At 41.9% G+C, this 26,285-nt stretch overlaps 1 protein-coding gene across 5 annotated transcripts in view; it reads right to left on the bottom strand.

Annotated features, from left to right (window-relative positions):
• The window catches only part of Nfyc (nuclear transcription factor Y subunit gamma), a 71,930-nt gene that overhangs the window by 40,011 nt on the left and 5,634 nt on the right, over positions 1-26,285 (bottom strand). The window contains exon 1 of one of the 5 annotated variants that reach the window (XM_052715639.1): positions 20,435-20,648. The exons of the other annotated variants lie outside the window; for them this stretch is intronic. The gene's annotated coding sequence lies outside the window, so the exon portion shown is untranslated. Of the gene's footprint in view, positions 1-20,434; positions 20,649-26,285 lie in introns of those variants that run through there. 5 annotated transcript variants of the gene reach the window in all.

Raw genomic sequence — 26,285 nt, 5'->3', positions numbered from 1 at the left:
GTAGTCCCTCCTTGAGTCTGATCTAAGTATGAGTCATCTGTAGTTCCCTCACAGCAACTAGCACATGGTATGGTAACTACCAAGATGGGCAAGAGAGTCACTGAATATGGCCTCTCTAGGAAAACGGACAGCTTGAACCTGAACAACCAAGAGAAGTGGTTACACAGGAATCTCAGAATAAAGAGTTTTCTCAGGCTGGTAAGATGATTCAGCAGATAAAAATGCTTGCCTTAAGCTGCAAGACCAGAATTCAAGGCCTGGGTGATATTGACGCATACCTTTAGCCCCAGCACTTACTTGGGAGGCAGAGGCCGCCAAACACCAGTCTCATAAAATATAAGAAATAAAGCCAGACTACCTGGCTACAGAGCAAGACCCTGCCTCAAAAAATCAAAATAAACCAGGCAATGGTGAGCTAAGCCTTTAATCTCAGCACTTGCAAGAGAGAGGCAGGAGGATCTCCAAGTTTGAGGCCAGCCTGGTCTACAGAGTGAGTTCCAGGACAGCCAGAAAAACCTTGTCTCAAAAAACCAAAATCAAAATAAGGAAAGTAAGTGTTGCTGGGCAGTGGTGGCACATGCCTTTAATCCCAGCACTCGGGAGGCAGAGGCAGGTGGATCTCTGTGAGTTCAAGGCCAGCCTAGTCTACAAAAGTGAGTTCCAGGACAGCTAGTGCTGTTACACAGAGAAACCCTGTCTGGAAAAAAACAAACAAACAAAAAAGTACTGTGTTGCACACCTGAAATCCAGCACTCAAGAGGCTACCAGCAGGAGGACCAATGCAAATTGGAGACTATATTGAGTTCCAATAAGTAAAAAAAGATACAAAGAAACGTAAGGCTTGGATGGCAAGACTGTTCAGCAGATTGAGGAACTTGCTATGAAGTTCTGAAGTGGATCACCAGAACCCACATAATGAAAAGAGACAATCAACTCCTTGACCTCCACACATATGCCATGGCATATGTGCACCTCCATACATACACAAACAAAACAAATGTAATTTTAAATAAATTTTAGATGGGCATGATGGTACACATATTTAATCCTATCACTGGAAAGGCAGAGGAAGCCAGATCTACGTGAATCTGAGGCCAGCCTGGTCTACAAAATGAGTTCCAGGACAGCCAGAGCTACATAGAGAAACCCTGTCTAAAAAATATACCAAATTGTAAAATAAAATTAAACTAAAAAAATTTAAGGCTTTACTGGAATATTTGATACAACTTCTTCTAAAACTGCTGTGGGATATCTTTCTGTAAGCTATGAATATGTGTTGCTCTCTTTGGTTGATAAATAAAGTTGCTTTGGCCGGGCGGTGGTGGCGCACACCTTTAATCCCAGCACTCGGGAGGCAGAGCCAGGAGGATCTCTGTGAGTTTGAGGCCAGCCTGGGCTACAGAGTGAGTTCCAGGAAAGGAGTAAAGCTACACAAAGAAACCCTGTCTCAAACAGACAGACAAACAAAAAGAAAAAGAAAAAAAAAAAAAGCTGCTTTGGCCTATGGCAAGGCAGGATAGAGCCAGGGGCGAAATCCAAGCAGAGATACAGGTGAAGAAGGGCTCAGTCTGGGAGACACCATCCAGCCGCCCAAGAAGCAACATGCCAGCAAACTGGTTAACACCACGGCCATTGCAATACTTAGATTAATAGAAAAGGGTTAATTTAAATGTAGGAGCTAACTAGTAATAGCCTGAGCCATCTGCCAAACATTTATAATTAATATTAAGCCTCTGAGAGGTTATTTGGGAACCGATGGGTGGAAGAGAAACTTCCGATTAGATAAAACTCTATCTTTAGGTTTTTAATTCTCTATTCCTTGGCATGTACTTCATTCTACATACCCCTTGGGAGGTGGAAGCAAGAAAGAGTTCAAGGTCAACTTCAGCTACATAATGAATGCCAGCCTGGACTACATGAGGCCCTGTCTCAATAAACAAAAAACACACCTACTGTCACAACAGAACTGTTCAATGAAAACATAAACCATAGAAAGTTCCCTCCAAGACCATTTATTGCCTAGCATGGTAGCACAATCTCACCACTTGGGAGGCAGAGGCCAAAGGATTAAATGTTTCAGATTAAATTAACAAATAAACAAATAAGAGCTTGAGATCAACCTGGGCTGAATAGTGAGAACCTATCTAAAAAAAGAACAAACAAAAAAGACCAATTCTTTAAAATATAAATAAATTCTAGACCTTTACTATCTGGAGAGCAATCATGCACACACACTCTACCCACTTTTTTTGGTTTCTTTCCACCCACCCATGCCCAATGGGTGTGCTCTAAGTGTGCAGTGCTCTCAGAGGCCAGAAGAGGGCACTGATCCCCTGGAACTGGAGCTATAAGCCTTTGTGATCTGCCACATAAGTGCTAGGAACTGAACAAGTCCTCTGAAAGAGTTAACACGTTCTCTTAACCACTGAACCATCACTACAGCCCTACATCACTTCCTATTAATGTTTCCAACCCAATTTCTATAGGCCTTTTAGGCTAAGTTATCAACTATTTATTCCAGTGCCTCCAACTTAACATAAACCAACAAATATGTTCTGATATTCAAAGCACCTATCTTGGGTGGGCAAGATAGGGCTTAGTGGGTAAAGGAATGTGTCACCACGCCCACATCCTGAGTTTGATCCCCATATAGTGGAATTAGAGTGCCAACTTCCACAAGTTGTACACACACACACACACACCAATCAATTAACCAAGTAAAAAAAAGTAGGAAAGCCCCTATCCCGACTCCTTTCCAGTCACTGTTTATTCTTACGGCACTGGGGAGCTCTGGATGTTAAGAGAGGGTATCATTATGTTACTGTGGTTGGCCTCCAAGGAACTATGCAGAGTTCACTGCTTGCCTCAACACTCACACTTTAGTTTCCTAAGTGCTTAAGATTACATCTATGTTCAATTCCCACCCCCAAGTACTGAGACTGGAACCCAAGCCTCTGCATACGAGGCAAGTGCTCTACCACTGAGCCCCTCCCATCTTTTAATCATTTTGACCATGTCTTCCTCTGTCACTTTTAGTTCCAGTTCTGCTTAAGTATTCAGTGAAATCATTAGCTCCAAATTCTTTGTGTAAACCAGCCAAAATTAGAGTGTTATATTTAAAACAGTAATGGAACAATGAATAGAAAAGAATGTTAATCTGAATAAACAGATGAGGAAGAAAGTAGTGGGACTGAAGCTAGTTTGTGCTCACTACATTAGATAACATCTAATTACGATCAAAGGTAAATTTGAAAACTCAATTTCTAGATAAAGATTTCTACCAATAATCTGCTTCTCATATAGATCAACCTTAGAATATATGCCATTATCAATCACATTGGCTAAAAGTCATTTCAAACCTTCAGTTCTCTATCAAAAAAATAATCACAAACTGACAACTTCAGAAGGGAAAAAATAACATTGCTCTACAGATTGAGAGACCTGCTTGTGGGGGGCTGAAGAAATGGCTCAGAGGTTAAGAGCAGCTGGGTGGCGGCGGCGGCGGCGGCGGCGGCGGCGGCGGCGGCGGCGGCGGCGGCGGCGGCGGCGGCGGCGGCGGCGGCGGCGGCGGCGGCGGCGGCGGCGGCGGCGGCGGCGGCGGCGGCGGCGGCGGCGGCGGCGGCGCACGCCTTTAATCCCAGCACTTGGGAGGCAGAGGCAGGTGGATCTTTGTGAGTTCGAGGCCAGCCTGGTCTACAGTGTGAGATCCAGGAAAGGTGCAAAGCTACACAGAGAAACCCTGTCTCGAAAAAAAACAAAAACAAAAACAAACAAACAAAAAAAACCAGACAGTAATAAAAGACTACCATCACTAGTTTACAGGCTGGTGTAAAAGGACCAAATACTGAGTGAAGAAGGCTAAAGCATGAGCCCAACAACTACTGCCCACAAAACCAGTATGACATGTGGTCTGGTTTTATATATGATGTTTCCTTGAAGACAGCAATCCTCATTTGCTTATGCTGTCCATGGCTTTCAATAGAAACCATAGGACCTGCAGACCCGAAAATACAATGTGGCCCCTAAAAAAAAGGGAACATGGCATGAAAGCTTAAGCTTCCCTGGACCACATAGCTCTTCTGTGGTTTCGCCAATGCCTAACTCACTTCATTAAAAGTGGACTGGACCTGCTCCCTTGGCCCCACAGAAATAATAACTGTACTGTCTTTGACTCTCCAGCCTAAAGAGAGAAACACATTCTTGTGAAAGAATGGAGAGCAACTAGTTTTTCAGGCCCTAAGACTAAAGGAAATTCTGACATCAGCTGGAACTAGAAACAAGGCCTATGCAGTGAGGTTGTGTCTGAGAACAGTCATTTTGCTTCCTGGACCATCTGAGATTTTTGTTTGTTTGTTTGTTTGTTTGTTTGTTTGTTTTTTGAAACAGGGTTTCTCCGTGTAGTTTTGGTGCCCGTCCTGGATCTCGCTATGTAGATCTGCCTGGCTCTGCTTCCCGAGCGCTGGGATTAAAGGTGTGTGCCACCGCTGCCTGACTCCATCTGAGGTTTATAAATAACCGTTTGCCCAATTTCTGGCAAGATTTCTGTGTCCAAAAATGAAGTATAATTCTAAATAGTATTTCAAAGATGACAACTTTGGAAATTTGGAATTTACAAATGACATGACGGGGCTGGAGAGATGGCTCAGGGGTTAAGAGCACTGGCTGCTCTTCCAGAGGTCTTGAGTTCAATTCCCAGCACCCACATGGTGGCTCATGACCATCTATATAGTATAACTTGTTAAGTCAGTCTCTCTCCCGCTCTCTGCTGTTTTCAGGTGTATGTATTTTCAGAATATTCAAAGACAATTAGTCTCAACAAGGGATTATTGATTTAAATCCTTAGACCAAACATCCACGTGCTTCCAATATCCCTGTAGCTTTCATTTCTCTCTCGCTCTTTCTCTCTCTCTCTCCCTCCCTCCCTCTCCCTCTCCCCCCTCTACACTCACACACACACACACACACACACACACACACACACACACACACACACACACACACACACACACACACGGCCAGGGTAGTATCCAGCTCCCATTCCCATTCTCAAGTCATCCTCCCATCTCAGGCCCCTGAGTGCTGGGACACACACAAGCCACATCACACCTGCTCTCCTTGGCTTCTTTTCGTGCTGTTTCTTTTATCCTTTCCCTTCCCAAATTTCTTGACATACTGACATCTATGAGTACTCAGCTGTGAACAGTGCAGGGCGGGCAGGCAGGGGGGGTAGTAAAGTATAAGTAAAAAGAAAACACATAGGACCTGGGGGTCCTTACTAACCATTCCTGTATGTTTATGATCTTGGGTAATCACCTAACTCCTTAGAGCCACTATTGTTGGCTCAACGACAGACACATACTCATGCCCCCAACAGTTCTAGACAGTACCACGCCTCAAGACCATCAGGCATCAGAGCTCTTCTGTTTACTTATGTCACTTTTTTCTTTAAAAAAAAAAAAAAAGCCCTGTGTTTCACATGCATGGAGATAAAAATAAAAATAAAAAGACCTCCCATCTCTTTCATAAATATCAGATAGTTAAGATCCTCTTAAACTACTTAATTTAGAATGAAATGTTTTAATTAAAAAAAAAAAAAAAGGCCAACAATTAAAGCTGGAAGTGACTAGGAACGTTTCAAACTTAAAAACTGGAAAGCCAGTGATCAGGACAGATGCAGGCTTTCCCTCCAGACTAATTCAGAAACATGTAAATCTTTAGGAGATATCTCAACACTGCAGGCTTATATAAACTGGGAGTGCAAGGCTATTTCATCTTGTAGAAGCAATCAGAATATAGTCTAGGGCAGCTACCACACTATCTGACCCCACTTACCCCTATCACCAAAAGAGAAAGTCTGTTTTGAGTTCTAAAGAAAGCTCTGGAAGGGAACACCTTTAATTCCATTACTTGGGAGCCAGAGGCAGGCAGATTTCTGAGTTTAAGGTCAGCCTAGTCTACAGAGTGAGTTTCAGGCCAGCCAAATCCAAATGGTGAGACCTTGTCTTGGCCCTGGAGAGATGGCTCCATGGTTAAGAACAGTGACTGCTCTTCCAGAGGAACAGGGTTCAATTCCCAGCACTCACATAGCAGCTCACAACTGTCTATAACGCCAGCTCCAGGGGATCTAGACACCCTCCTCTGGCCTCCTCTGGCTTTGTATGCACAAGCATACAGACACATAAGCAGGCAACCCATCCGTAAAAGTTAAAGTAAAGAAAGCTCCAGCTGGGTCCAGCTCTATTTAAACTCCCAAATACAGAAAGATTCTACAAAGCAAGAATTCTGAGGACCATTTCATGGTTTAAAGATTTAAGGTATAGCATCCATTAGGAAACTTTGCTTTCCATTATAACTATAAGGAAATTTAATACATTTACTAATTAGTCCCAAACAACATTTCTCCTTCCTCTCAAAACATCCTTAGTGTACAATCAAATCTACTTCTATAAGTAGCATTTCCAGACTTGTTAATACGGCTTATTACTATTTTAGCATATTATTTTTAAGCTCCAAATGTCTACACTCCTATTTTCTTCTTGGCTCTTACATACCATCTGTTTCTGGCACACACTCAAGACAAACATGCCTTGCATATAGTGAAGGGGCCATGAACCCAATGACCAAACACAGGCTCCTCAAGAATTACTCTACGTTCTCAATAATCCTTAGCCTCAGGTTTTTGAAATTTGCATATAGGAAGATTCCTTCTTAAGTACTTGTGTTCATCTATACAGAAACCGCTTTGCAATAATCCAATAGAAGAACAAAAAAAAAAAAACAGTGACAGGAAAGAAGTAAAGGGTAGGGATGCAGAGGAGCTGTTCTCCTTTAGACATACAGCACAATAGCTAATCACACGTTTCCTTGGACAACAGAGACTGTGCGCTAGTAAATTAATAGGTCTAAAAACAGCAAGGAGACAGCAATTCCCAATTACAGACCTGAAGGGCTTTAAGGGTTTTTTCTTTTTTGAGAATGTTTTTTTAGCCAGGCAGTATTGGTGCACATCTTTAGTTCTAGCACTCAGAAGGTAGAGACAGGCAGAACTCTCTGAGTTCGAGGCCAGCCTGGTCTACTGAGCTAGTTTCAGGACAGCCAAGGCTACACAAAGAAATCCTGTCCCAACCCCCCACCACACACACACAAAAAAAAGAAAAAAAAGAGAGAGAATTAATTTTTTTTTCCCCCCTGAGACAGGGTTTCTCTGTATAGCTTTGGAGCCTGTCCTGGAACTCACTCTGTAGACCAGGCTGGCCTCAAACTCACAGAGATCTGCCTGGCTCTGCCTCCCGAGTGCTGGGATTAAAGGCGTGCACCACCACCATCCAGCAGAGAATAAAATTTTCTTTACATCTTTCTTTCTTTCTTTTCTTTTTTTGCCTGCATGTATATCTGTGCACCACATGTATGAAGTGTCTGCAGAGGCCAAAAGAGGGCATCACCTTTCTGGAACTAGAGCTGCCATGTGGGTGCTGGAAATTGAACCTAGGTGCTCTGGAAGAGCAGACAGTGCTCTTAACCACTAAGCCATCTGTCCAGACCTCCCTGGAAAGTTTTACAAAAGTTGTAAATACAGGGTTGGTTATACTGATTATTGAGAGTGGGAGGAACTAATTCTCCAAGACAACCAAAACCCAAATCTCCCACTGCTGTGTAAAGCAATAAATGGTTACATTAATCTCCAACAATTGTACATCTTTTACACTTTTGTGTGTAAGTGTGTGTGCATGGGTATGCTCATGTATGAGGGCTAGAAGTTGACATTGGGTTTTTCCTCACTTTTTTTTTATTATTATTAAGAAATTTTCTGTTCATTTTTGCATACCAACCACAAGTACCCCTCTCCTCCCTCTTCCTGCCCCCCAGCCTTCTCCCCCAACCCACCCCCCATTCCCACCTCCTCCAAGGCACTCCCCATGGGGAGTCAGCAGAGCCTGGTACATTCAGTTGAGGCAGGTCCAGGCCCCTCCTTCTGAACCAAGGCTGTGTAAGGTGTCCCACCATAGGCACTGGGCTCCAAAAAGCCCGCTCATGCATCAGGGGCTTCTTAAGCAATCAAGCTAAACAACTGTATTGCCTTTGCAGAGGGTCTAGTCCAGTCCCATAGAGGCTCCAAAGCTATTGGTCCATGAGTTCCCACTAGTTTGGTTTGGTTGTCTCTGTACGTTTCCCCATCATGATCTTGATGCCCCTTGCTCACAGAATCCCTCTTCTCTCTCTTCGACTGGACTCCGAGAGCTCAGCCTGGTGTCTAGCTGTGGGTCTCTGCAACTGCTTCCACCAATTACTAGATAGAGGCTCTATAATGACAGTTACAGTATTCACCAATCTGATTACTGGAGTAGGCCAGTTCAGGCACCTTCTCCACCAATGCTAAGAGTCTAAAGTGCGGCTGGGCTCACTCTACTTTTTAAGACCTTTGTCTACAACAAACCTCACAGATCCTCCTCCTGCCTCCGTCTCCCTCCTGCTGGGGTTACAGGTACAAAAAGCCATACCGAGCTTTTTATGTGAGTGCTGGGGATCCATACTCATATCCTCATGCTTGTGCAAAAAACATTACTGACTGAGCTACTGCGCCAGTCCTATCCTTTATACTTCTGAAGCAGCTTTACATTACTTATTTTGTCCTCAATACAAACACACACACAAAAAAAAAAGGGAGCACAGGTACAAATATTCCCATCTGATAGATTAATCTAAGAAAACTGAGAAACCTGGTAATGAGGTAAGTCCATGTCAGAGCTGAAATTTGAACCCATATCCTGTGCTCTTATGTATGAAACTGGACTTGAACTTGCTACATATCCCTTGAACTTCTGATCCTTCTTGCCTCTATCTTTCAAGAGTTACAGATATGTATCACCAGACCCAGTTTAGGAGTTGTTAGGAATCAAACCCAAGGCTCCATATATGCTAGTCAAATACCCTAACTGAGCTGGATCCCCAGGCCTCATTACCATATTTTCATTTTTTTTTAATGTGTATTGGTGTTTTGATAACATGTATGTCCGTGTACCACTTGCATGCCTGGTACCCACAGAGGCCAGAAAGGGGCACTGGATCTCCTAGAACTGGATTATAGACAGTTATGAGCTATCATGTGGGTGCTGGGAATTAATTGAACCCATGTCCTCTGGAAGAATAGTCAGTGCTCTTAATTGCTAAAGCATCTCTCCAGGCCCTACTGTACCTTCTGAGATAGCATTTCTCACTGAATCTGGAGGCCATGATTTATCTAGAGTGGCTGGCTTGTGGACTCAGATCCTCTTGTCTCCACCTTTCCAGCACTGGGATTACAGGTGAATGCTACCACACCCACCTGTTTTATATATACCTCCAGGCTGGCCTCAAACCTGCAGTCATCCTCCTGCCTGGCCAGTCCTGTGCTCTTTTGTTAAAGTTCTCTTCTTTTGTTAAGATTGGTTATTCAAGATGGGCAGGGTGGTGCATGCCTTTAATTCCAGCACTCAGGAGGCAGAGGCAGGTGGATTTCTGTGAGTTCAAGGCCAGCTTGGTTTAAGTGGAGAATTACAAGCAAGTGAAGGCTATACAGTGACAGACCCTGTCTTAAAACAAGAAAGAGTTATCTGAATGGTTAAGAGTGCTTGTTGCTCTTGCAGAGGACCAGAGCTTAGCATCCACATCAGACAGCTCACAACTGCCTGTAACTCCAGCTCCAGGGGATCTGGTGCCCTCTCCTGGCCCCTGTATACATCTATCTTTATTTTATTGTTTCTTCCTTTAATGTTCCTAATCATTCTGAAAAATAGAGATCTAAAGTGCAAAGTAACCAGAATGCTACACACTTTTCAAAGTGGAAACTGATAATTTTAAGTTTAAAGTTTTCAAGTTTGGTAAGCAGCAGAATCCTTCAAGGAGAGGGACTAGACCACCAGGTTACCAGCCAAAAGCAGAGTGGCCTTGTAGACCCAGTTCACTTTCTGGGGCCTGGTGAGCTTTTGCTACAGTACCCAACAGCCTTAGTCAGCCCTCCTTACAAATGCTCCAATAGCTGCACAGATTCCTTTCTTCTAATTACTTCACTGGGGGTAAAGCAGGAGCTATAAGCCGTAGCTAGGTTATCTAAAGCAGGCTGTCCAGCTATGATTCATCTAAAAATACTGATCTCTGTAGTTCAAGGGAAAGACCCAATACACACCACAAACTGTGCACCTGCATGGCTGAAAAAGACCACAGAAATCCTAACTCTCTAACCAAGTACATTTTGGAAAGTATCTATTTGTATGACTGTAGTGAACTTAGGATTCACAGAAGGCAATTCCCCAAATATTTATTACTGCCCAAAGTATCTACTTATAATTTGTTCTGAAAAGTGACTAAAACGCTACCTTTTTCAATAAAACCTTTCAAAGTAATTCAATTTTACTATGCATTTGTTCCTTTTAAAATCAACTTAAGTGATCATTTACATAATATAAGAATGAGAACTCTCAGCCGGGCAGTGGTGGTGCATGCCTTTAATCCCAGCATTTGGGAGGCAGAGGCAGGCGGATCTCTGTGAGTTCTAGGCCAACCTGGTCTACAGAGTGAGTTCCGGGACAGCCAGCACTGCTTCACAGAGAAACCCTGATTGGGGGGGGGGGGGGGGGGGAATGAGAACTCTTGAGAAATTTTCTTACGTCCCTTTTGTTTGGTTTTTTTGTTTTGTTTTCTTTCAAAGACAAGGTTTCTCTGTGTAGCCCTGGATGTCCTGTGTAGCCCTGGATGTCTTGAAACTCACCCTATAGAACAGGCTGTGCTGGGATTAAAGACATGTGCAACCACCACCCAGTTTTTGTCCTGTCCCCATCCCCCCTCTATCCCCACCTCCTGTTTTGAGACAGAGTCTCACTCTATAAAACAAGATGTCTTAAAATTCTGGTCATCCTCTTGCATTAATTTTCCAAGTAGTAGCAATATGGGCATGAGCCATACTCACTTAAAAACTTTTTAAAAATAAAAAACAAAACTGTGTCTTTGGGTAGAAGCCTCAATACAGGAAAGGGTGAACAGAGAGGACTAAGTCTCTTAGAACAGACTTTTCTAGACACAGTGGGGAAGTGCAGGGTAAAGAGCACTGGGCTCATTTCATCAGCTTCTGCAGCCTGCTTCCTCACCCTCAAAATGGAGATCTTTCTCTGTCCTACCCACATCAGAAATATCAACTCAGAGTACAAAGTTACTTAGCTGTAAAGTACTGATTCACATAAATATTGCATACTGTTACAAGTTTAGATATTGTTGAGAGTAGTAGCTGCACGGGCATCTGGCCAGTTAATTACCAGGAAGAAAAAAAAAATTCACAAGAGTTCAGGATAAAAATAACCAAGTAAGACAGCTGGAAATTTACAATTATTTCTCTAGTGACAAGTTTCTTACTGTCTTTCTTTTTGATTGAAGATAATTATGACACAGTTATTCTAGAAACTAAATACAGGTGGTTTATGGTGAAAATTCTGCTAGAGCTTATAGATCAGTGGTTCTCTATCCCTTTGGGATGTAAATTATTTGCTAAACAAGGACTGTCAAATTCCTACACATGCATTTTTCATTGGTTTCCCACTTCAGACTTCTCAAAGTTAATATCAGTAATACTAAATCCAGTGCAACCCCGGAATCTCATCTTTACCCTGGATGGAGATGGACATTTCTGTATACACACATTTCAACTACCTAGTAAGACCTCAAGAAAATATCTACACATCGTTAGAGGAAGTCAAGACCACCAGGTTCTAGAGCTGTGTTTCTCTTGCAGGGCAAAACACAAAGAAATGCCCATACTAGCTTATTGCATATACACCTAGAAGTAGGAAATGATGCCCTCACTCAAGACCAGGTATCATGCACATATGGTACTCAAAACATTCTGAGGAAGATGAGAGCTAAGTAATATGTTTACCTTGTTGTGGATGCCTAGTTACAGATGTTCTCTAGCTTGTTTGTTTTTTGAGATAAGGTGTACTATGTAGCCCTGGATGGCCTGGAACTCTATGGAGACCAGGCTGGCCTCAAATTCAGAGCTCCACCTGCCTCTGGCTCCTCAGCCAAAGATTAAAGGCCTGTGCCACCGTACCACAAGGGCCCAACACTGTGTCTCTACCTCTGACATGAAGCTTGGTAAATTCTGACCATTCTCTCCCTTGATTCTCTCTTATCTGTCACCCAGATTAGCTATAATTATTATGAGTTTAAATTCCAATTATTATTGCCTAGGGATATAGCTTAATGGTGGTACACTTGCCAACCAGGCACAAGACGCCAGTATTGTCACAGACGAGGGAGGGAGAGGACGATGAGGATCCCCAAATACACTACCAATTCTGATACTTCCCCCAGTGTCCAGTCCTAAATGTACAATCTATGTACTGGACATTTCCAACTGGAAAGCTAAGTCAAACAAAACTAAAACTCCCCATGGCCAAACTCAAATTTACTTTTCTCCAAACCTTCTCCATTTCTCCTTCATTTTCTGTTCTGCTAGTCATTCAGGCTGTCCCTCAAGTTCCATGAACTAAGTAATGACAGTGTTCAACAGTGCTGTCCTCACCTGACCTTTCTTCATGCTACTATCATTTTTTCTGGGCCTCCATCACCTCCATGCAGTAATAAAATGATGATTACAATGACAGTAACTAAGACCCATTTAGCTATCACTGTGAGCCAAGTACAACTGTAAGCTACTTACATTACCAACAATTCTAACCTTCCTCAGAAGCCTTTAGCATGTCAGACATGTCCAACCATTTGACACTGTCATCTACAAAGTTTATGTTCAAGAAAGGGAAGATCAAGTTAAAATAAAAATCACAAAATTTCTAGTACCATCTTCATTTTACATACGATATGCAACAAATTTAGTGAAAGCACATTTCCGATAAAGCCACAGCAATCTACTGCCCTAGATCCTCAACAGTCACTAATGTCAAGCAGAAACTGATCTCAGTGTCAAGGCCTTTCCATCACCTGACCCCTACTTCCCCAGTTGTCTTTCTTTTACCACTCCTTCCTGTCATTCACTCATGCTCTGAGCAGGGTAACCTATTTATTGCTCTCCTCAGTGCAAAAGTTGCACTCTGTGAATCATGATCTTGCTCCTGCTGTCACCTATGCCTCAGTCATGTTTCTACCTCCTGAAGTCTGATAGAGCCAATTCAACTGCCTGCCTTCTTAAGCTGAGGTCTCCTCTCCTGAATTTTAAGCCTAGGCTAGCTTCTAACACTCCATATAGCTGAAAATGACCTTGAACTTCTGATCCTCCAGCATCTGACTCCCCCCACTCTCCTCCCCGGTGCTAGGATTACAGAGTCATGATACCACTTGGGGTAAGCTTTATGAATGCTAGGCAAGGTACTCTACCAACTGAGCTACATTCCTTGCACTTTCCACATCAGTTCCTAATATTTGATATGCATCATGTCTCCCTAACCAGACTGTCAGACCTAGGGTAAAATTTTACTTGTGCAAAAATACGCAGACATAATGAACTGGTGAGAAAGAATGTGTAAGCATCGAACTTCAGAATCTCCTTAGAGGTAAGAATTACAGAGTATAGGTAAAGAAAAGAAACCCTAATTTTATCTGAATATTTCTAGTCATGTAGTCTTCTATTTAGTTTCCCATGTAATTAACACCATGGAAATGGAACCAAATGACAGTACTTTCAACAACAAAAAGATCACCAAGTCAATCAGCACTGCAGCTGGCTGCAGTTCTTTACGCAGCCATCTTTCTTCCTCTGAACAAAGGAACACAAGGTCACAAACTATGTTATATGCAACTTGAAAGTTACTTACAAGGGTTTTTTTTCCCTTTAGTCTTTTACATTGGAATTTATCTGCTATTTATCCTTCAGTTGCCCTTTTATACTACAGGGTGTTAAATGGTAATTTAACTTACAATACTTTGAGTAGAGAAAAACTTTGGGTCAATTACTGAACAGAGAGACAGGAGATGAGAATAATAAGTAGAAACTGACCAAGCCCTGAAGAGCTGGCCCTAATACTAAGAAGAGATTAAAAAGAAAATTAAAGTCTGCATAATGCAGACATGAAGTACATACTTTCCAACTGTGTCTACCACCAATTTCAATCACAGTACAGTTCAGGACTTAATATGATGTAAATTATACAGTTCAATCCCTCACTCTTTCAATAAACTAATTTTTATTCAATGGATAGAAAAACTTTAAAAATTTCAAAACATCCTACCAAAGAATAAACAAAGAACAAAACTTCACAACTACCCATGAGCACACAATGACACCACTTTGCTGGGGTGGGAATTTGGCAGTTAAAATATTACCCTGGGCATACACAGACAAAGGCTCCTGCTTTTAGTCTTGTCAAACGTTAGAATCTTTACTTCATTAAAATGTCACATTAAAGACGCATTTGATGAACTAGGCCCAAACATATGTGAGAACAGCTTGCTCTTCAAATGTATTACTAACAAATAAGAATAAACAGCATGAGCTGGCACGCAGGTGTTATGCTGTGTACCTTGTTTTACCTCTCTGTAATACACAAAAGTCACCCAGTTCTCTAAGACACCTCAGCCAGGTGGGCACCATTAGCTTCCTAGCTGAATCTCAGTTTTCAGAACAAGCAACTGGCTGACGCAAGAGATTTTCAATTCCAAAGGGACACTAAACCTGCTGCCACAGCAAGCATTCTAACCAAGAGACTCCATGTGTGGACTACTGAACCTCCTCCATGGCCTACTTCTCTGTTCTTTCTGTGTCCTGTACAGGTGTACCATAAGGAAAAGAAACATAAAAGATAAAAACCACCCACAGGAATAAAAAAAAAATGCAATGAACTGAGTGGGAGTAAAAGCTCTGATCTTACCCGGCCAGTACCTAAAAAGCTGAGATCGTAACAGAACCCCAACTCTCTCTGGCCTCAATTGTTCCAAGAAAAACTAGACTAGATCCCCTGACTCCAGGGAGCCGCAGATGTGCTATACAGTGCTTGCCTAAATTATTCCGTCAGTCTAACACAGCATTAATCAAACTCTGGGATGAGTATGGGCAAAATAATCTGACTCGCAAAGACAACCATGATCCGCTTCAAGAATGCTTTTTAGGGGCTACGGAATGTAGCTCAGTAGTGGAGGATTAGCCTAGCCTTATAAGGCCCTGGGTTTGATGCTTAGTACTGCAAAAAGGAAAAGAGAGGAAAGAAAAAAAAAAAGGAAGGAAGGAAGGGAGCAGCAATAATGCTTTTTAGATTCCTGAAGCCCCCACAAAAAGTATACAACTTGGGCCGGGCGGTGGCGCACGCCTTTAATCCCAGCACTCGGGAGGCAGAGCCAGGCGGATCTCTGTGAGTTCGAGGCCAGCCTGGGCTACCAAGTGAGTTCCAGGAGAGGCGCAAAGCTACACAGAGAAACCCTGTCTCGAAAAACCAAAAAAAAAAAAAAAAAGTATACAACTTGGGTTTTTTGTTTGTTTTTACCCTTTTTTAGATTTATTTATTTTTAATTCATATGTATGCATATTTTGCCTACACTTATGTACATGCACTATATGCATGGCAAGTGTCTGCAGAGGCCAGAAGAGGCCCATTATGGAGTTACAGGTGGTTTTGAGCCACCGTGTAGTTGCTAGGAACTGCACCAAGGTCCTCTGGAAGAGCAAGTCTTAACCACTGAACCATCTCTCCAGCCCCAGTATACAGCTTCTTGAAAAGGTGGCCTAATCATAATTAGGAACAAAAAGCCCAGTCACCAAGGCTGCTGCTTTAAGCATATACTGCTAAGGAACTTAGCTAAATAAATGTTAACTTTGTTAAATCTTACTGTCTGAATTAAGTTTTTCAATGCACACAAAAAAGAGGCCAACATCAATGCTGACTGACCATGCCTGAGGAAGTAACTCAATAGGACAGGAAATCAAAAATCACAAAGTATCAATGTGAGTGTTTGGGGGGGGGGCAATCCTAAAAATTGGTAACACTAGACATGTAAAATAGGAGAGAAAGCACCTCCATGGGGTTCTACCACTTATACCAAAGAAGCATCACACAGTAACAACTGTGTCAGATTCATGTTCATGCTTAGATTCTAACGGGTCCTAATTTCTTCTTAAAGTCCTCATTTCAACATTTACTTGCTCACTACTATTCTACAAGCTATAGCTACTTCTCAAGCTCCCAAATAATCACAGACAGAAAGATCATATGACTTCACAGCAAACAAACAAAAAGGCTCCAGTGTACTTTATAAATATTTGGCATACAAACTAAAACTGTAACCCCTGCTAAGCAATCAGCAATAATTACAACTTACCCACATGAAAATAAAATGCACATCTCAGTATCCAATCAGAACAGGCTCCCAGTCTTTATTCTGAGAAGCTCCTAAGTTTAATGTTGTTTTTAAAAGCAGCATTCCATTTTTTAAACAAAGGCCAGATGGCTCAGTGGGTAAAAACATTTGCCAGGCAAGCCTGAAGACCTGAGTTTGATCCCAAAATCCATGTATAAGTGGGTCATCCTCTGATCTTCACATGTATGCAGCAGCTTGCAGATGCACATGCACATGTGCACACACACATTTTAAAAACAAAGTATTATCACTTCATTCTATTCTGAGGTCTTTAATTTGTTTGTTCTGAGGATGGCCTCATGTAGCTCAGGTTAGCCTTGAACTCCCTGTTTAACAGAAGGTGATGGCCTCCTCAATCCTCTGGCTGAGAACCTTAATTTTTGACAAAGGGGTTAAAAATCCTTCACAGGAAATACTTATGGATGATGGTTCAATAATCTCAACACATGTATTAAATAGACAGGTTCTAGCTAGTGAGATGTGTAAGCAAGTACTTGTTGGGACCTGAGTTTGATCTCTGAAGTCCATGGTAACTGTAGAGAACTGATTCCTGAAAGTTGTCCTCTGACTCCCACACCTGTGACATTTCATATGCATGCCCACACCTATACACAAAATAATAAATCAATTAATTAAAAATAGGATCCTGTTAACACAAATAGGAATATGCAAGTGAGGGAATCAAACATTATCTTATAAACGTGTAACACCAACATTTTTTTCTTTGATGTTGTACCTATCTCCATAAACATTTAAGTCCCTCAATTAGGCTGCATCAGTAACAGGCAATATTTATGCAGGAATCCATAATGTGCAGAGAACTGACAACATACAGGACCTCATTCAAGACTCACCACTGAGTAAGATGCTGCAGGGGATGTAGCTCAGCAGAGCATTTGCCTTGCAGGCACAAGCTCCTAGTTTCCATCCTCAGCCCTGAGGCCAAGTGGTGTACACCAGTAACCTCAGCACCCAGGAAGTGGAGAAAGGTCAGGAGTTCAAGGTCATCCTTGACTACACAGAGAATCCTAGACCTGCCTGGACTACATAAGGTTCTATCCCAAAATAAAAATAAGGTTGGGGTGGGGGGACTAAACAGATAAAAGACCCTGCCTCCAAGCCTTTCAAACTAAGTTCAGCCCACAGGTCCCACAAAGGTGAAAGGAGAGAACCCACTGCTGAAATTGTCCTCTAACCTCTAATGTACACCATGGCACGATCCTCTCTCTCTCTCTCTCTCTCTCTCTCTCTCTCTCTCTCTCTCTCTCTCTCTCTCTCACACACACACACACACACACACACAAAAATGTAATAAAAAATTTTAAGAAAGGAAAAAAAGTGGGAGGAATATGAGCAAGCAAATACAAGCCTAAAGACCCGAGTCTGGATACCCAGCATCCATGTCAAAATGTCAGGCTTGGTGTTACAGGCCTGTTTGTAATCCGTAACTGGGAAGCAGAGACAAAAGGATACTGGGGGTCACTGGCCAGTCTAGCCAATGTGACTCCCAGGTGACTGAGAAATCCTGTCTCAAAAGAAAAACAGTGGATGGTAAAGAAAATCACTCAAGGTCAAATCCTGTCCCATACACATTTACAATCCCACCTCCCAAACTGCTATTTCTAGGTCTCTTGAGACAATGGCTGGTCTTAAATAACCTTGTACTTCTGGATCCTCTTGCTTCCCTCCTCCCAAGTTGGGATTATAGGTATGGGCCATCATACCTGGTTTATGAAGTGCTAGGAATCAAACCCTGGGTGTCCCGTATGCTAGACAAGCATTTTACCAACTGAGCTATGGTCTGTTAGGTCCCATGTTTTTATAAGTCGACTCTAAACAGGTGACTTGACCTTGGGATCTGAACACAGGACTCTTGGCTTTAAATAGTTTATATTCTACTGCCTCAAAATATAGTCTGTCACCAGAGTGAACAAACTAACCCTAGCCAAGCCTCCCTGGCCCTTACCACTCCTGCCATATCCCCTCTGAGTTACGGTTAATTCCATGTTAATTCCATAAGGTTTTTGCTCTTTCCAGATATAAAGTTTTCCTCTTTTGTCTAGAAAATGTTTTCAAGTCTAATGTGTTAAGTGAGGGGAATGTATCAGCGCCATTCAACAAAGAATCAAATGAAGGGTCCATAAATGCCATTCAACATACAGGAAACAACATCTCAGCTGCGTCAGGCCTTATACAGGCACTCCTGTATGTGTTTTCCCAGGCAGTGGGTGACCTCAAAAAGATGGAAAACTTTTCTATGCAACTAGCTCCACAAAGTTCTAAAGTACACAGTTTTGTCTCAGCCTCCTATTTTCCCCATCTTCATTTTTATCCCTCTTCTCCAGGCCTCTCTCAGAGCCAATAAGGTCACTGATACCTCCATCTTTTTTTTAAACTAACATACAACTTGAAATAACTAATATACACCAACAGCCTATACACAACACATTTAAATTAAGTGTCACTTGAATTTTAATACTTAACACATACTCCTTTCTCTTGGGACTTAAAACTCCCCCAAACTGAATATTTTACCATGAGCATTCCTACCAAAAAGAGTTTCACAAATACAACTACTTGAGCTCCTGGAATACCATTCTCTTCACTAAGAACCCTCTAGATTACAAGGGTGAGAGAGTACCATGCAATGAATTCTGAATCTGTTAGGTAATTCACTCAACTGTCCTAGCAGAAGAATTTAGAATTTTTTTTTCTGGGGGTGGAGGGTGAGAAAGAAATGGTAGATGAAGCAGGCCTATTACTTAAAAACTCCAAATCTAAACTACAACAGATTCCTAGTAACTGCTGGATAGAACATCCAGAAGTAGTCTTTCATCTTAAGAGAGCTTTTCAGTTCAAATCTGCATAAACAAACTTTGTCCTTCAATCTTTCAACTCCTCGGCAGTTTTTCAAGGTCACTTTTCAGAGCAGCGACAAAGGCCTGCATCCAGGAACTTGGGCTGTTATCCCACTCCAGCTGGAAGTGTCTAAACCTAAACCCCAATGAATCCTCTCAGGTAAATCCTTTCCTCAAGAGGAAGCAGGGGAAGGCAGCTCAACACCTTCCAAACTTCTCCTCTAGCCAGGCCTGCTTCCTCCCTTCCCTGTCCAGAGCTACTGCTGCCTCACTGCTCCACACTCAATCTGCAGCAGGAATGTTCCAATGACCTTCATTCAGTATTTGCAAATAAAGAGAAAAACAAAGAACTGCTTTTTAAAAACCAGGCATATTACAGATCTTAGTACACAGAACTAATGATTCCACTGTTCACAAGAACTGACTTGTTACTTACTGATTAGCAACCTCTATTAGCTTCACATCCTTAAAGAAGGGGGTAACTATCAAGGGCAAAAAGGCTACTTACACTCTTAACTTTTCTAATTACAAACTGCAGGTAAGCCCCTTAAACATTTCATACTGAAAATGAAAGGCATTTTGCTTGAATCATTTAAAAGAACCAAATCAACAGCTGACAAAAATGTGATAACCTTGTCACTTCGAATTTTAACTGGCCTCTAAACTAACCAGCACATTAATATAAACATTTAACAACAAAGACTTAATTGATTCTTATTAGAATCTAGAGACAGACAGGTAGATCAAGAAAGTTATAGGAGAATTTCAGGCTGGCATGTGGGCCTTTCGCATTAGAACCTGCATCGGTTGCAAATCATATTTTCAAACAAATTGAAAGAGCATTAATGTGGCTTCTATCTCTAAAAACATGTGTGTCAACGAAGTGCATGGAAATAGAAAAACTCTTAAAACAACTCAGCTTATTCTGGAGAAAAGCTTCAGTGCACTTGAACAAAGGAAAATTATTTAGAAAACAGTTAAGTTTACCCAATGCAAAGACACAGTGCTTTGCTTCTGTATGCCCATGAAAAATGATTAGCCCTTCCTGCATCTGTCTTGTCGATATTAAAGCAGGAAAATCCTAGTTGAAGGACATGCAAAATCTAACCAGAGCAAGGTAATCTAGGTGCACAAGAAGGTATGCATGGAATGTCAAGTGGCCATTTTCTGAAACAGTGCAACTTGTCTATACTCTCTGAAGCTACCAGTCTCTATCAGCTCAACACAAAACAAAGAATTAAACTTACCGAGAACTGCATTAATTTTACATGGAGTTATTTATATCTCCTCGGACAGGGAGAATTTAAGTCACTCCTATCCCTCCCCCTAAAAAAAGAACGGAGGACAAAAGGCAGCAGAAGATGCAGAAACCTGAGTCTGGAATGTCCACTCCAGTGAAAACCCGAACAGCTGTCCTCCCACCCCCCAGCAAACTATTCGCCATTTTTCTTTGTCTTTCAGCTGACCCCTGCCTCAGTGAAAAACTCTGAGGCTCCAATGAAGCCTGCAGCCTCCTTCCACTTTAACAGTCAAAGGCATTCAATCTAGCCTGCTATTTGACACCAAACCTTGCCTCCAAAGCAGTCCCATTGGCTGAGCCGTTTTATCAGCTAAGAATACAAAGCCATGATTGGCTGTTCACGTCATCAGTTACCTCCTTTGTACACTTCCTGTTTTAAAGTTACCTTGAGAAGCAGAACAGGGGTCAGATTCTTCACTTCAAACCCAAGAACTTAAGGATTGGAAATACCCAGCAAATGCACACAGCAGACATATATGGTCTCATGCGCTTCAAAAACGGGGGAGGGCAAATTTAGAATTGTTCTTAAAAACCAAAGGAAAGGTTCGCTACACTTCCCACCCAAAGGATTTCCTATTGGCTACAGAGTTCCATTTAAAAAATTTAAGATAATTTCACTGCTTCTGATTGGCCATGAATGGTGTCTGTAAGACATTGCTACAGTATCCTATGGCAGTAAACCAGAGAAGCAATGTGCACAAGGTTGGAAAGTTGTGACCATATATCTCTAGGTTTCTACTGATCATTATTAACAGAAGAAGAATAAAACCAGGCAGGGTTAATCAAAGAAAAACAGCTTTCTCAATAATATCAGTAAAGCTATGCTCATACAACAGTCTTCAGGATTTCGAAAAAGGTGCCTGTCTTTGTATTCACGGCAATTTTATTTTAAAAGCACAGACCACTACAAAGGCAATGCATTTTATTTTAAAACACCAACAAATCAAATAGGAAGATTTGGGGGTAATGTATGAAGTTGGCGGGAGCATTTCAAAAGAAGCCCACCACAATGCTCCACTTCAACTTACTGAAAATGTGATGGAGGGGAAAATGCCTTCTATGACATCAAAACTCTGAACCAGGCATGGGAGCACATACCTGTAATCCCAGCTAACCAGCAGGAAGGATGGTGCAAAAGAATTCAGAATTCCAGTGTGGTCTACATAACAAGACCCTGGGTTTTTTTGCTTTGTTAAATAAGCAGCAGGAGTGATCTCAGAAAAGATTAATAGTTTTACTTGGCTCACTGCTGTTTCTAGAAACATTCTAGGGTACTGAAGGTCACCAGGGGTAACCACAGAGTTACCTATAGACTTTGGGCTCTACAACCTACCTTTTAATTGTATGACACAGACTAAGCTTGAACCATAGTTAGTTCATTTGTAATACAGTTTGTATACACTGTAGGGACTAAATGGATTAATATATATAAAGTACATTATATGCTATGCTTGAATAAGCATGGAAAAAATATGAAGTGCTGAATGCCATCTAATTCTACCTTCTAGTTTTTACAGAGGACACCATGCAAAAAGAAAACAAGACTTGTGCTAAGGCCCTAAAGCTACTTTGTGGTAATTTCCCTTCTATGTCCTGTATCCCTGCAGCAAGCAATTCCTCAGCTGTAAAGAACTGTGTAAGAGGACTCCCAGCTGGAACTAAAAATCCCTGGTTTTTAGGCCGGAAATCCAGGCCTTTCACCACCAGTCACAGCCAAGGTCTGGTTATTGTTCTAAAAGTCTGCCTTTCAACTCTGTTTTTGATGTACCAGATTAAACCAATCAAGTCCCTTGCTACTCTGTGAAGTTCTTGGGCATAGTTTTTATTAGTTCTTGGCAGTTTACAAGAAAAACATTTCAACTCCTATTTCTCATCAGCGGTCACCACAGTAGAATTCCAACCACAGTGAGAAGAAAACACAAATTATCCCTGAATTTCCATTTGGCAACCTGACCCATTCACTTTCTCTTCCCTAGCTGATATTACCATAGACTAAGTGCCTCATGGGATATCTAGGACTCTAACTTTCGTTCTTCCCTGGCCCCGAATCTTGGCAGCTCTCTATACCACACAATTGCATCTACTCATCCTAAAAAATACTCTCATCACTAAGAGAGAAAACCTGTAACTCAGGTTACACAGTTCAAGCTTCAGTGCTCTCATAGAAGGGTGAGAACTCATGCTCTTGGCCAAACTCCTTATTAGCTGTTTGATCTTAGCCAAGTTACTTAAGCATTCCTGAGCTCATTTCATGTTGAAAGTGATAAAACAGAATTAACTCACAGGAGAGCTGAGATAAATGAGAGCACTAAGCAAATCTGTAATATAGTGGGACTCAATCAATATCTAAACATACATTTTACTACAGTGCTTTATACATACTATTAATTTATTTTTAAAAACACCTTTATTACCACAGAAGAGATTCTTCAAGGCAGCAACTGTGTTTTCTGTCTTTCTGCATGTGTTCCCGGTGCTCAGCATCAATATATAAATGAGGTGCACATTTGTAATCCCAGGACTCTGGAGGCTAAAGCAGGATTTCAATGAATTCAAGGACACCCTGGCTACACACAGTAACTACCAGGCCAACCAGAGCTATACAAGATCCCGTCTAAAAAAAAAAAAAAAGGCCCTCCTACCCCTTGCAAAGATATAAACCAATCTTGGCTTTAGCCACAGTGTCAGTAAACGGGATAGTGACAGTGACTGCTGGAGAACACTGCAGAGTGAATGCCTATCTAAAGGGCAAGCACTAACAAGAAACACTAACCTACTGCACTCTGAGCTCCAGATGTTTTAAAGACACAAAAGTCAAATTACTTTAATGCCAAATCTTTGTATTTTAATGTGTGTTTCAAATCTTTTTTTTTTTTTTCTTTTTTTTTTTTTTTCGAGACAGGGTTTCTCTGTGTAGCTTTGCGCCTTTCCTGGAACTCACTTGATAGTCCAGGCTGGCCTCGAACTCACAAAGATCCGCCTGGCTCTGCCTCCCGAGTGCTGGGATTAAAGGCGTGCGCCACCACCGCCTGGCATGTGTTTCAAATCTTTTAAAAAGTTATAAGCGGGCCAGGCGGTGGTGGCGCACGCCTTTAATCTCAGCACATGGGAGGCAGAGGCAGGCGGATCTTTGTGAGTTCGAGGCCAGCCTGATCTACAGAGTGAGATCCAGGAAAGGTGCAAAGCTACACAGAGAAACCATCTAGAAAAACGAAAAAAAAAGTTATAAGTAAATCGGCCGGGCATGGTGGTACACACCTTTAATCCCAGCATTTAAGAGGCAGAGGCAGACAAATCTCTTGAGTTCAAAGCCAGCTTGATCTACACAGTTGAGTTCCAGGACACCCAGAACTACACAGAGACCCAATCTCAAAACAAACAAACAAAAAAAGTTATAAGCAAATGAAAGAAAATCAGAAGCTATTTACTGGATTACAGCTTCTGACACAAATTTTTCCCCTGACTTAGTTCTGAATTACTATTAGCTACTTCCAAATCAAACCTACCTCAAGGCTTGTTTGTTTTTAAGTATCAACATATCTTGAAAAGACAGAAATAGCTAAGCCTGATGGTGAGAGCCTATAATACCAGTAACAGGCTAAGGCAGGAGGATGATAGCATGATACCATCTAAAAAAGTAAGAGGAGCTGATTAGTGGCTCAGTGGTAGAGCACTTGCCTAACACAGACACCACACACACACACACACACACACACACACACACACACAGAAACAGACACACACACAAAGCTCGAGGTTCAATCCTAACTACAAACAATAATAACCAATTTAATAATTATTTTAAGATGCTCCCCAAAGGCAACCTAGGAACAATTAAGAGCAATAAATATCCTCAAAATAAAAGAATGCTGCACTGGTTCTTAGAAAATGGTACCTTGAGCTACACAAAGAAACTCTGTCTTGAAAAACAAAAAAAGAAAATGGTTACTCAATGAATGAATGAGGGGGAAAAAGACCTCTAATAGATGATAAATTCTAAATTATTCAGTTAAGTAAAACATAGTCTTCAAGGCCAGCCTGAACTACACAGCAAGTTCCGGGCTAGTCAGGGATACATAGTGAGACTCTACTAAAATTAAAACACACGCCAGGCTGTGGTGGCATATGCCTTTAATCCCAGCACTCAGGAGGCAGAGACAGGTGGATCTCTGTGAATTTGAGGCCAACCTGGTCTACAGAGTGAGTTCCAAGACAGGCTCCAAAGCTACCAGAGAAACCCTGTCTCGAGAAAACACACACACACACACACACACACACAGACGAGGAGAGGGGCAGGCAGGGATAAACCAAAGCATAAATTGAGATCAATGGATGAAAAATTATTCTGGAGGAACTTACTTCAGCTCTCAGCTGTCCAAACATGGGGACAAGCTGTCTGGAAAGCTATGAATGGGGCTGTTAGTCACAGGCTGTCTCAACACTTGACGAGGATATGTAAAGACAAGAAAAGGAAAAGAGCAGCCATGTAGAGTAGCACACAAAAGCCCAGACTACCCACCTAGACAGATTTAGACTCCAATTTCTCATCATCATGACTGTGTAGCTGATGGCCTCAAGCTAGTTACTTAAAGCTCTACTGCAGCCAGTCTCCTGTACTGTAACAGCCCACAAGGTTGGAAGATTAAAATAACTGTTTGTTCAACAAATACGTACAGGCACAGGCACGGTGCTGAGCCCTGAATCCCAAACCAGACACAATGTCTGTCTTCAATGGGGTTAAAGTCTATTATAAGAAATTTAACCCAGGTATCATGATGTTGTGCTAGTTACCAGGACGTATGTGCAGTGCTACAGAAGGATAAGCAGAGGACCTCATTAAAGTCAATAGTATGTAAAGCCTCGAGCCTATTAAAAATCAGGCTGCTCAGAGGGCTTCTTGGGGGAGTTAAAATCTTAAGAATAAGAGCCCCTGGTATGACAGCAGTCAGTGGTGAAAAATACGAATGGGAAGCCAAGCATGCTGGTGTATATATGTGTGACCTCATCATTCAGAAGGCTGAGGTCAGCCTGGGTTACATAGTGTACTAAACCCTGCCTCAAAAGAGAGAAGAGGCCAGGCATGGTGATGAATGCCTTTAATCCCAGCATTCAGTAGGCAGAAACAGGAGGATCTCTGTGCATTCTGAGTCAGACTGATCTACACACTGAGTTCCAGGACAGCCAGGTCTAAACAGAGAAAGTCTGTTTAAAATGGGGGGGGGGGGGCATGAGAAAGGGGGAGAGAGTAAGGAGAGAAGAGGGACTGGGGGAAGGTGGGAGAAAAAGGGAACTATTAAGATTTCTCTAAAATCAGTGAGACTCAGTAGTTGTGATGTTATTTTATTACTACTCCATGTGTGGGCTGTGGAGGTCACAGGACAACTTCTGGAAGTAGTTCTCTTTCCACCTTAGGTTCTAAGGATCAAACTTAGGTCATTAGGCTTGCATGGCAAACACTTTCACCCACTGAGTCATTCTGATGGCCCAGAACTCAGTGGTTAATGACACATACAGAACAACAACAATGTGCCTGTTATAAGCTCAAAAAAATGAGCTATTAATTATGACTTATTACCGATTAGATTGGATAACCTTTAAAATAATAATCTCTAAGAATCTACGTCACTTTTGAGACATTCTCAGAAAAGTCCTTTCCCAATATAGGCCCAGCTATCCTGCACAGATCATTCATTTTTAATTCACAGTCTGCCCTATCTCACCTGAGCTCCAATACACAATGGTTATAGCACAAAACCTTTATTAATTCTCACAAACATACACATACAAAGGCCTGACTA

This window comes from Peromyscus californicus, unplaced genomic scaffold, assembly GCF_007827085.1.
Source record: "Peromyscus californicus insignis strain IS unplaced genomic scaffold, ASM782708v3 Scaffold_5__1_contigs__length_169319896, whole genome shotgun sequence".
NCBI classification, from domain to species: Eukaryota; Metazoa; Chordata; class Mammalia; order Rodentia; family Cricetidae; genus Peromyscus; species Peromyscus californicus.
The sequence above is the reverse complement of the archived record's forward strand: the minus strand, read 5'-3'. Positions and strand labels throughout refer to the sequence as shown.